Genomic DNA, 10816 nt, shown 5'->3' on the forward strand with positions numbered 1-10816 from the left:
AATAAAGTTTCTTGTAATATTCATTAAGGATTTTTTGAATTTCTGAGGAGTCTGTTATTATTTCATCATTAACCATTTCTGATTGATGAAATTAGAGAGTTTATTCTTTTTTTCCTGGTTAAGTTAGCTGAAGGTTTATCTATTTTATTGACCTTTTCAAAAAAACAACTTTTTAATTTATTGATCTGTTGTATGATCCTTTTGTTTTCAATTTCATTCAATTCTGCTCTAATTTTGGTCATTTCTTTTCTTCTGCTGGATTTGGGATTGGAATGCACTTACTTTTCCAGTTGCTTGAGATGTCCCATTAAGTTGTTCACTTCTTCTCTTTCCGTTCTCTTGAGGATGGCTTGCAGTGCTATCAATTTCCCTCTTAGGACTGCCTTTGCAGCATCCCAGAGGTTCTGATAATTTATGTCTTCATTATCGTTTTGTTCCAAACATTTGGTAATTTCTTTCTTAATCTTGTCTATGACCCAGCTATCATTCAGCATAAAGTTATTTAGCTTTCATGTTTTTGTATGAGTATGCAGATTCCTGTTGTTACTGAGTTCAATTTTTATTCCATGGTGGTCCAAGAAGATGCAAGGAATCATTTCTGTTCTTTTAAATTTGCTGAGGTTAGACTTGTGACCTAAGATGTGATCAATTTTGGAGTATGTTCCTTGGGCTTATGAGAAGAATGTGTATTAAGTGTTGTTAGGATGAAATGTTCTGTAGATGTCTGTTAAATCCAAATGTCAAATGGTTAAATTTAAATCTAAAATTTCTTTGTTTAGCTTCTTATTGGAGGATCTATCCAACACTGCCAAAGGAGTGTTAAAATCTCTGACTATTACGGAGCTGGAGGAAATCAAGTTGCTCATGCCTATTAGAGTGTTTCTTATAAATTGAGGTACATTCTGGTTGGGTGCATAAATGTTAATAATTGAAATCATCATATTGAGTGTTACCCTTAACAAATATGAGGTAACCATTCTTGTCTTTCCTTACTTTTGTTAGTTTAAAGCCTATTGTATCTGCGAATAAAATTGTAACCCTTGCTTTTTTCTGATTTCCATTTGCCTGAAATATAGATGACCATACCTTTACCCTGAGTCTATATTTATCTTTTAATGCAAGATGAGATTCTTGTATACAGCAGGTATGTGGCCTGAGCTTTTGTATCCAGTCAGCCAACTTGTGCCTCTTTAGAGGACAATTTAAGCCATATTGATAAGCCTGGTAGAATTTTGGGTATTGAGTTTTTCGAAAGTCCAGTGGACATTTTTAATCCTTTCGCCACTGTAAAAGTTGTAATTTGATCAAAAGTTTCTGAGTGAGTTTACTTTTGTGGTAGAGGATTGCACTGGTCATTATGGAAGATAGGTCTGAGAATATCCTGGACAGCTGGTTAGTTATGGCAAATTTCTTCACAAGTGAATGTCATTAACGTATTTAATTTTTCCATCATAAATGAAACTCAGTTTAGCTGGATACAGGATCCTGGGTTGAAAGTTATTTTGTTTTAGGCTCAGCGCCTGTGGCTCAAGTGGCTAGAGCGCCAGCCACATACACCTAAGGTGGCGGGTTCGAATCCCCACCCTGGGCCCACCAAACAACAATGATGGCTGCAACCAAAAAAAAAAGATGGCCGGGCGTTGTGGTGGGCGCCTGTGGTCCCAGCTACTTGGGAGGCGGAGGCAGGAGACTCGCTTAAGCCCAGGAGTTGGAGGTTGCTATGAGCTGTGATGCCATGGCACTCTACCCAAGGGGACAGCTTGAGGCTTCATCTCAAAAAAAAAAAAAAAAAAAAAAGAAAGTTATTTTGTTTTAGAAGATTAAAATTCAGTGACCACCCTCTTCTAGCTTGAAAGATTTCAGCAGACATCTGCAGTCATTCTAATTTTCTTCCCCTTCTAGGTTATGATTTTCTTATGTCTGGCTGCTTTCAGAATTTTCTCCTTGATATTAACTTTAGTGAAGTTAATTATGATGTGCCTGGGGGATGTCTTATTCAAGTTGAGTCATACTGGGGTTCTAAAACTATCTGCTATCTGAATTTCAGAATCTCTTGGCATGTCTGGAAAGTTTTCCTTTATAGTCTCATGAAGAAGAGCCTCTGTGCCTTGTGCAGCAACTTTGTTGCCTTCAGGGATTCCTATAAGGTGAATATTAGTTTTCTTTGCATTATCCCAGAGCTCTCTGAGAGAATGATCCATTTTTGCTCTCCATTTCTCCTCCTCTTTGAGCACTTGAGAGCATTCTAAAGCTTTGTCTTCAGTGTCAGAAATCCTTTCTTCCGCTTGCTCCATTCTGTTACTGAGGGATTATACTGTATTTCTCAGATCTTTGAGGACTATAAATTCTTGTCTCAATGCATCAAAATCTTTGGTGATTTTGTCTTTGAGTTCATTGAATTCTTGACAAAACTTTTGAACTGCTCTTTGAATTTTTAATTCCAACTTTACCTCCATTCTATTAATCTTATTTGCAATCCAAACTCTGAATTTGATTTCTGACATCTCAGCTATTTGTCTATGAATGGGATCTTCAGTTGTGTCTGCCATATTGTTTCTTGGGGGAGTTGATCTACTCTGGTTATTCATGTTACCAGAGTTTTTCCGCTAATTCCGCCCCATGATTATTTTACACCATTTGGCTAGATGAGCAGATAAGATGAAGTTGGGTTGGGGGGGCTCCTGGAGTAGTGATTAACCAGCCCTTTGCCCAAGAGCTGTGACTGGTGTCTGTACCTTTTCCCCTAGAGCTTTGCAAAGGACCTATGCAGTGCTATGGCCTGAGACTCTGGGGACGTACTTGGCTTGGTGGGGCTAAGTGGCTCTGTCTTGTTTTCAGTTGGTCTCTGCCCTAGTGAATTAGTTACTCTGGGTTCAAGTCTCAGCTGTGGAGAAATATCTGCAATTAAGTCACTCTACCCTCCATGGGCAACAAATGAAAAAGGAAAATCAAACCTTACCACAACCACACACATCTAGGGTACCACTTTGGATAGTCCTCGGGTGATTGGTCCAGTCCAAGAAATCCAAATTACTTGTCCCAGTCAGCACACGGTCTCATGTGAGGAAGTTCAAATGGTCTCTGGCAACTAGATAGCAGGGGTCTGCTGGCAGCTTGAGTATGACTCGTTCTGGCTTCTGTGGAGTCTGAAGGACCCCTCCCCCCCAGCAAATAAATTAGTCTGGGAAGGTTGATGTCTCCTTCCCCACCTTACACCTCTGTCACACTCAGTCACTGGTAACCCCTCAAGGCTATGACCCAGTTCCCTCCAGTGAGCAGATGCTCCAGCTGTTTAAACCTGCCTGAGTCACAGAGAGTTTATGTCTCCTTGGCTGGGCCTCCTCATTCTGCCATCGTCCAGGAGAGGAAGCTGAGGCCTGACAACCTCTGGTGATTAATGGAAGCTGGAGCAGTTCACTCAGTTCCAGCCCCGCACCTCATTAATATTGCTGACACTTATATTTGTGCAGAATTTGTGATTCTTTCCTAGCTACATTCCCCTGTGGACCAGGCACTGTTTGAGTCCACAGAAACTGTAAGTCAGCCCTGGTCTGTGCCACTGCCTAGAGCTGTTGTTTCTGTTTCCCCTGCAGTCTGTGTTGGGACTGGTGCGGTTAGTGCTCACACTTGGCTCGGAGTTCCAGACCCGACCCACCTACCTTTGACTCAGCTGTGATCCCCTGAGGGCTGGGTGCTTCTTAGGCTCCTTAAAGCTGCCCTGGCTCAGCCCCGCCCTGGGAGTATGCCATCTCTGGACACGCTTCTTCAATTCTCCATCCCACTGTGCTTTGCCCAGGCCAGTACCACCTGAGGCATACCCTTTGCTCACGGGGCCTGCAGTTGCCATCCCAGATCTATTCTGCCAGTGTCTGCCACCAGAGAAGATGCCAGCTTTCTCTGGTTGCCCAGAGAGATAGGGAGTGTCCTTCTAAAATATCCCTAGGGCTGTGAGCCCTATTGTTCCTGCTGCTGCTGTTGCTGCTCTGTGCTGGGGGGCACCGCCTCTCCCTTTTCCATACGGTTCCTTCAGTCCATTGTTTTCTCCTTACCCTTGTGCCACAGAATCAGCACAGACCTGCAACAGTCCACGCCCTGTCCACACCTCTCAAGAAAATGCCCAAGACTCTGGACTCCATGAGGGACAGGCTTCCAGACCTCAGGGTGTAAGTGGAGGGGAGTGCTGGGAGTTCAGAATTGCAGGTAGAGAATATATACAGTTTTATACAGTTTTATGCCTGGCAGGAGAGTTCCATGGCACCCTAGTAGGGGAAGGGGGTCTTTTTTTTAGAGGATCTTTCCCGTGGGATAAAATGAAAGGACGTTTGAACTCTGCTTGCTTGTTTATAGAAAGTATCCTCCAAGCCATTCTCTTTGGGGGGAAGATTCCCATCCACTTGGCTGGGATTTTGTTCCTAGTGTTTGTATCCTTGGGGTTGCAGCTCACCTCAGCAGGGTTGATGTGCATTCTTCAACCTTCTCTATTGGCTCAGCTCCAAACCATCAGCTTACTTGCTAAACTTCCATCTTTAACTCTCCTTCTGGACGGGAGCCTCTGTAGAATGCTGGCTCCAGTCGGCCATCTTGCCTCCACCCCCTTTTTTCCTTTTAGTTATTTTGATAGTGGTGTTTCATTGTAGTTATAATTTGAATTTTCCTAATAGCTAATGTAGTTAAACAGCTTTTCATGTACTTGTTTGCCATCTCTGTATCCTCTTCAGTGAAACACTTTTTGATATCTCTGGTTCATTTTTTAATTTTCTTCAGTGTTGTGTTTTGAGAGTTTTTTATATAGTCTAGTTACTAGCTCTTTGTCAGATATGTGCTTTGCAAATATTAGTATTTTCTCTTAGTCTGTAGCCTGTCTTCTCATCCTCTAGTAGAGTTTTTTTGCAGAGGGAAAGTTTTTTATTTTGTTGAGGTTGGGTTTATCAATTTTTGCTTTCAAGGATTGTGATTTGGGGGTCAACTCTAAGAACTCTTTGCCTGGCCTTAGAGCGTAAGATTTTTCCTACTTTATTTTTAATGTATAATTTTAAGTTTTACATTTTATGACCCATTTTGGGCTAATTTTTATGAAAGATTGGAATTATGTTAGAGGAAATAAAATCAAGATCTTAGCACTCTTATTCATAGTGCCTTTGGTGATGAACTATTGGACTGATACGCAGATAGGATCAGTGGATGGTTTGGCTTTTCATGAAGAGTTATAGGGTTTGGTATAGCTACTAAAAGTACAGTAGCTCCTCTGTATCTGTGGGTTCTGCATCAGTGGATTCAACTAATGCCAGATCAAATATATTTGGGTGACTGGACACGATGGCTCCCACCTATAATTTTAGCACTCTGGGAGGTGCCAGGCCAGTGAATTACTTGAACTCAGGAGTTTGAGACCAACCTGAGCAAAAGCGGGACCCCCCGCCATCTCTACTAAAAAATGGAGAAATTAGCCGGGTATTGTGGTGTGTGCCTGTAGTCCCAGCTACTTGGAGGGCTGAGGCAGGAGGATCACTTGAGCCCAAGATTTTGAGGTTACAGTGAGCTATGATGATACTACTGCTCTCTAGCCAGAGCCACAGAGTGGAGACTCTATCCCCCTTCCCCCCAGAAAAGGAAATGGGGGACTATTACATCTCTACTGAAGATGTTAGTCTTTTCCCTCATTAAGGAGGGAAAAGGAGGTCATAAACACTCATTAAGTCTCCATCTGGTATGTGTGTAGTAGGGGAGGAAGGTTAAGCATTCATTAAATAAAAAATAGGACTGGCAGTATTTTTTTCTGGTTCTGTGAAACGTTCCTTCTTGGTGTAGAGGATTTATAACAGGTAACCCTCAGCCTCTGGCAGGTGAGCTTTGATTCTGTGCATCATATCCCAAGTTACTGAACTGCAGCAGCTCCTGAGGTGCATTTATGCCATAAGTGAACTGCTTTAAAACAGGCCCCTTACCCTAACTCTCTGCTGTTGCTATTTTCCATCTTCCATAGCAGCCCATCTGCTTGCTGATACTCTTAATTAATCTCTGCTATAAACTCCTACTTAGCTTGTTCTTTGCTGCTCCTCTCCACCTTTCCACATCTAACATACATGGAGACGGTTTTGGGCATTGTTCTGTAAACCATACATTATAACAACAATACATCATAACAGCTATTTACATACTGTTTCCATAGTACAATATTAAATATTAGAAGTAATCTACAGTTAATTTGAACTGTATGAGAAGGTATGGGTAGGTTACATGCTAACACTATACCATTTTTAGTATAGGACTTGACCACCTGGGGATTTTGTGGTCATCAGTGAGTCCTGGAACCCGTCCCTCACAGAAGCACTACCAATAACATATGATCCCAGAGGATCTTTTCATCCTTAACCAAGGTCAGTGACTCTTAGATGTCCAATTACCATGCTGGCCTTCTGATTCTGGTGCTTAAATGAAACTACTATCAGCCCTCTGTATCTATAAGTTCTGTATCCATGGGTTCATCCACCTTCAGATGAAAAATAGGAAAAATCCAATTAAAAATAACAGTGTAAGCCAGGACATTACTCAGAAATAAAAACAAAGCAGGAAGAATCATGCTACCAGACCTCAGACTATATTATAAATCGATGGTGATCAAAACAGTATGGTACTGCCACAAAAACAGAGAGGTAGATGTGTGGAACAGAATAGAGAACCAAGAGATGAACCTAGCTACTTACTGTTAATTGATCTTTGACAAGCCAATTAAAAACATTCAGTGGGGAAAAGATTCCCTATTTAACAAATGGTGCTGGGTGAACTGGCTGATGACCTGTAGAAGACTGAAACTGGACCCACACCTCTCACCATTAACTAAGATAGACTCTCAATGGATTAAAGATTTAAACTTAAGACATGAAACTATAAAAATACCCTAAGAACGTGCAGGGAAAACGCTTGAAGAAATTGGCCTGGGCAAATATTTTATGAGGAGGACCCCCCCCCGGGGGGGCAAGTGCAGCAACATCAAAAATACATTATTGGGACCTGATCAAACTAAAAAGCTTCTGCACAGCCACGAACACAGTAAGTAAAACAAGCATATAGCCCTCAGAATGGGAGAAGATATTTGCAGGTTATGTCTCTGACAAAGGTTTAATAACTATAATCCACAGAGAACTCAAACATATTAGCAAGAAAAGAATAAGTGATCCCATCTCAGGGTGGGCAAGGGACTTGAAGAGAAACTTCTCTGAAGAAGATAGGCGGAGGAAAAAGCTCAGGATTCATGGCATCTGGTACTGGGACCTGCATCAAGGTGAGGCTATCACTTGCAGTCCCTTACCCTTACTGGCCTTGGGAGATACTGGTCCTCCCTTGTGACATTGCAGAAGGCTGCCCCACTCCATGGCTTCAGAGAAATAGCTGGAAGGGTCTTAAAACTAGGAGGAAGGATCCAGACCAGCATCCTCTGTTGAACCCCCATATCCCTGTGTCCTCTCTTGCAGTCACGGGGATGACTTTCCCAGGAGAATCCCCCTCCCTTACAGCGATAAAGAACTATTTTCTCCGTGTTCTCCACACCAGGCCTGTGTCCAGGGCTTCTTGGTTTGATTCCAGTTCCAGAGCCTGCGAGCTGAATATGAGCAATTGTACGAGAGATTAAAGGTGACCCTATTAGGATTCTGTGGACCAATGGATGGATTCCCAGGCCCCGATTTCTCCCAGAGACAGCAAAATCCTATGGAACTTGGAACATAGGAGAGAGGGTATCAAACCCAGAACAAGAACCGAGGAGCCACTTCCCATGTAAAGAGGCTGAGAGAGAGGCCATTTGGGAGGAGATGGGGTTGAAGAAGTTCAGAGAGAGCTCAGCAAACCCAAGAAATCTCTGCCAAGGTGATGGCCCCTGGCTTCAGGCTGAGCAGAGCAGGAAAACCAGCCAGAAAGAAATAGGAGACATGATAAGGATGAAGAACCCAGAAACTCCAGATCCAGGACTGCTTCACAGCCATCCTCAGCTTCAGGAGCTCCAATACCACCACAACCACTTGGCCATGGAACTGCTATGGCTGCAACAGGCCATCAATAGCCATAAGGAGTATGTAATTCTCAAGCAAACACTGAGATCCCCAGAGAGAGGTCAGACCAGAGACAAGCTCTGCATGTGCCCAGACCGTAGAGGACAGGCCTGTGACAGCAACCAGTCACAAGTAAGCCCACCACTAAAGGACCAGTTCTATAGAGACAAGACTGTTGGAGAGCTAGACCATGCAGATGACTCCTGCCAGAGGGTCAAATCACCCCACAAATCTTCAGAAAGTCTGTCTCCTATACAAAAACAGTTGGAGCTAAGTGTAGGGAAATGTGCTATAGGAGGGCTAGACCATAGTTTCCTATGCCATCAGACAGCCAGGACAGGTTCCCCAAAGAGCTTGACAATGGAGGACAGCTGCAGAGGAAACTCCTGGAGGACCAGATCCCCAGATGCCTCAAACCCAGAAACCACTGTTCCAGGAAGGCTAAGACACAACTTCATATACTCTTTGAGGACCCACATATTGAGAAGTTACCTAGAAGGCTAGATTACAAAGAGCCTGAATACCAAAGAGCCAGGCCACAAGAAATGGGCCTCTCAGAAGATCATATCAGTTGGGATGGGACCTTGGCAGGGCCAGAGCATAGTAGCTTGCATCTTTGGAGGACTCAGCAACCCAAAGGCCAAATCCCCCATGATAGACACTCCAGAGATGGGACCTCTCATGAGCCTAGTCATGAAGGATGGAAAAACCAGAGGACTACCATGGAGATCAAGGCTACCTGAGAACCCTTTTTTTACAGGGCAGACCATATAGGAGAGGACCAGGTTCCAAAGGAGTGTGCTGTGAAAGGACCATGAAAATGGGATCTCATCCTATCACCCTGGTACCAGCTCTACCTCCTGTTCCTGCCCTGATGATCAGTGGCTAGTGGGGCCAAGAGAAGCTGGAGCAGAGAGTTGGCATAAGTACAGGGAGAAGGACGAAGAATACTCTTTCATCCTCTGCCTATGGCTCAATCCAAATTTCTGGATAAGGAGTTATCTGGGGTTTATCATGCAACATTTGCTGTAGGAAAACAAAAGAGTCACCTGGGGGATGTGGAGTGGGAGGCTTGATGGAGAATAAAGATTTTTTTTTCTTGGATTCTCAAAAAAAAAAAAAAAAGACAGGTGCATGACCTACAGACATATGAAAAAATGCTCATCATCCTAAATCATCAGAGAAAAGCAAATCAAAACCATTTGCAAATCAAATCCAGTAAGATTAACCCATATCACAAAATCCCCAAACCAGAGATGTTGTCATGGATGTGGAGGAAAGGGAACAGTTCTGCACTACTGTGGGAATGCAAACTAATAATGTTCCTTTTGGAAAGATGTTTGGAGAACACTTGGGGATCTAAAAATAGACCTTCCATTCAATCTTATAATTCCTCTACTAGGTATATATCCAAAAGCCCAAAAATCACATCATAACAAAGATATTTGTACCAGAATGTTTATTGCAGCCCAATTCATAATTGCTAAGTCATGGAAGAAGCCCAAGTGCCCATCAACCCATGAATGGATCAATAAATTGTGGTGTATGTACACCATGGAATATTATGCAGCCTTAAAGAAAGATGGAGACTTTACCTCCTTCCTGTTTACATGGACGGAGCTGGAAAATATTCTTCTTAGCAAAGTATCTCAAGAATGGAAGAAAAAGTATCCAGTGTACTCAGCCCTACTATGAAACTAATTTATAGCTTTCATAGGAAAGCTATAACCCAATTTTAGCCCAGGAATATGGGGAGAGGGGAGGAGAGAGGGGAAAGTGGATGGAGGGATGGTGATTGGTGGGATCACGCCTTTGGTTCATTTTATAAGGGTACATGTGAATCTCTCTAAACGTAAAATATAAATGTCTTAACACTGTCGCGACCCATCAGTCCCCTATGGCCCTGGTTTCGGTTACTGCAGGAAGGAACCAGGCGAGAGGCAGATTAGAAGTACAAGCTTGTAGGAGATGGGCTAGCCCTTACTTGCAGGGTAGCCCCGAGCAACCTCTGCACCAGCCTTTTATTGAGATAGAATAATACAGGTGAGGGGAGTAATTAACAATGACTGCATACTGAAGGCACATGCTCTTTCTCCTTAAGAAGCTCCTGCGGATGGATGGTCCGAGGGTCCACCCCTCAGCTGCAGATCATCTTGTTCAGATGTCATCTGGCTCTTGGCGTTCCCTACATAACACAATAACTAAGAAAAAGATATGAAGGCTATGTTAACCAGTTGGATAAAAGTATTTCAAATTGTATACAGAAATAGTACACTATACTCCATAATAGTATTAATGTATATTGCTATGACTTAATTAAAAAAAAAAAAACTTGAGATATCATCTAACTCCAATAAGATTAGCCCACATCACAAAATCCCCAAACCAGAGATGGTGGCATGGATGTGCAGAAAAGGGAACACTTCTACATTGCTGGTGGGAATGCAAAAGGTGTTCCTTTTGGAAAGATGTTTGGAGAACACTTAGAGATCTAAAAATAGATCTGCCATTTGATCCTACAGTTCCTCTACTAGGTATATATCCAGAAGACCAAAAATCACATTATAACAAAGATATATGTACCAGAATGTTTATTGCAGCCCAATTCATGATTGCTAAGTCATGGAAGAAGCCCAAGTGCCCGTCAACCCATGAATGGATCAATAAATTGTGGTGTATGTACACCATGGAATATTATGCAGCCTTAAAGAAAGATGGAGACTTTACCTCCTTCATGTTTACATGGATGGAGGTGGAACATATTCTTCTTA

The 10816-nt window shown here is 42.7% G+C and overlaps 1 protein-coding gene and 1 pseudogene across 2 annotated transcripts in view; both read left to right on the forward strand.

Moving 5' to 3' along the window:
- The window catches only part of LINS1 (lines homolog 1), a 35380-nt gene that overhangs the window by 9132 nt on the left and 15432 nt on the right, over positions 1-10816 (forward strand). The window lies entirely within an intron of this gene.
- On the forward strand, positions 7253-8801 carry LOC100950907 (annotated as a pseudogene).

The sequence above is a fragment of the Otolemur garnettii genome, unplaced genomic scaffold (assembly GCF_000181295.1).
Source record: "Otolemur garnettii isolate 467f Iridium unplaced genomic scaffold, OtoGar3 scaffold00029, whole genome shotgun sequence".
Taxonomy (NCBI): domain Eukaryota; kingdom Metazoa; phylum Chordata; class Mammalia; order Primates; family Galagidae; genus Otolemur; species Otolemur garnettii.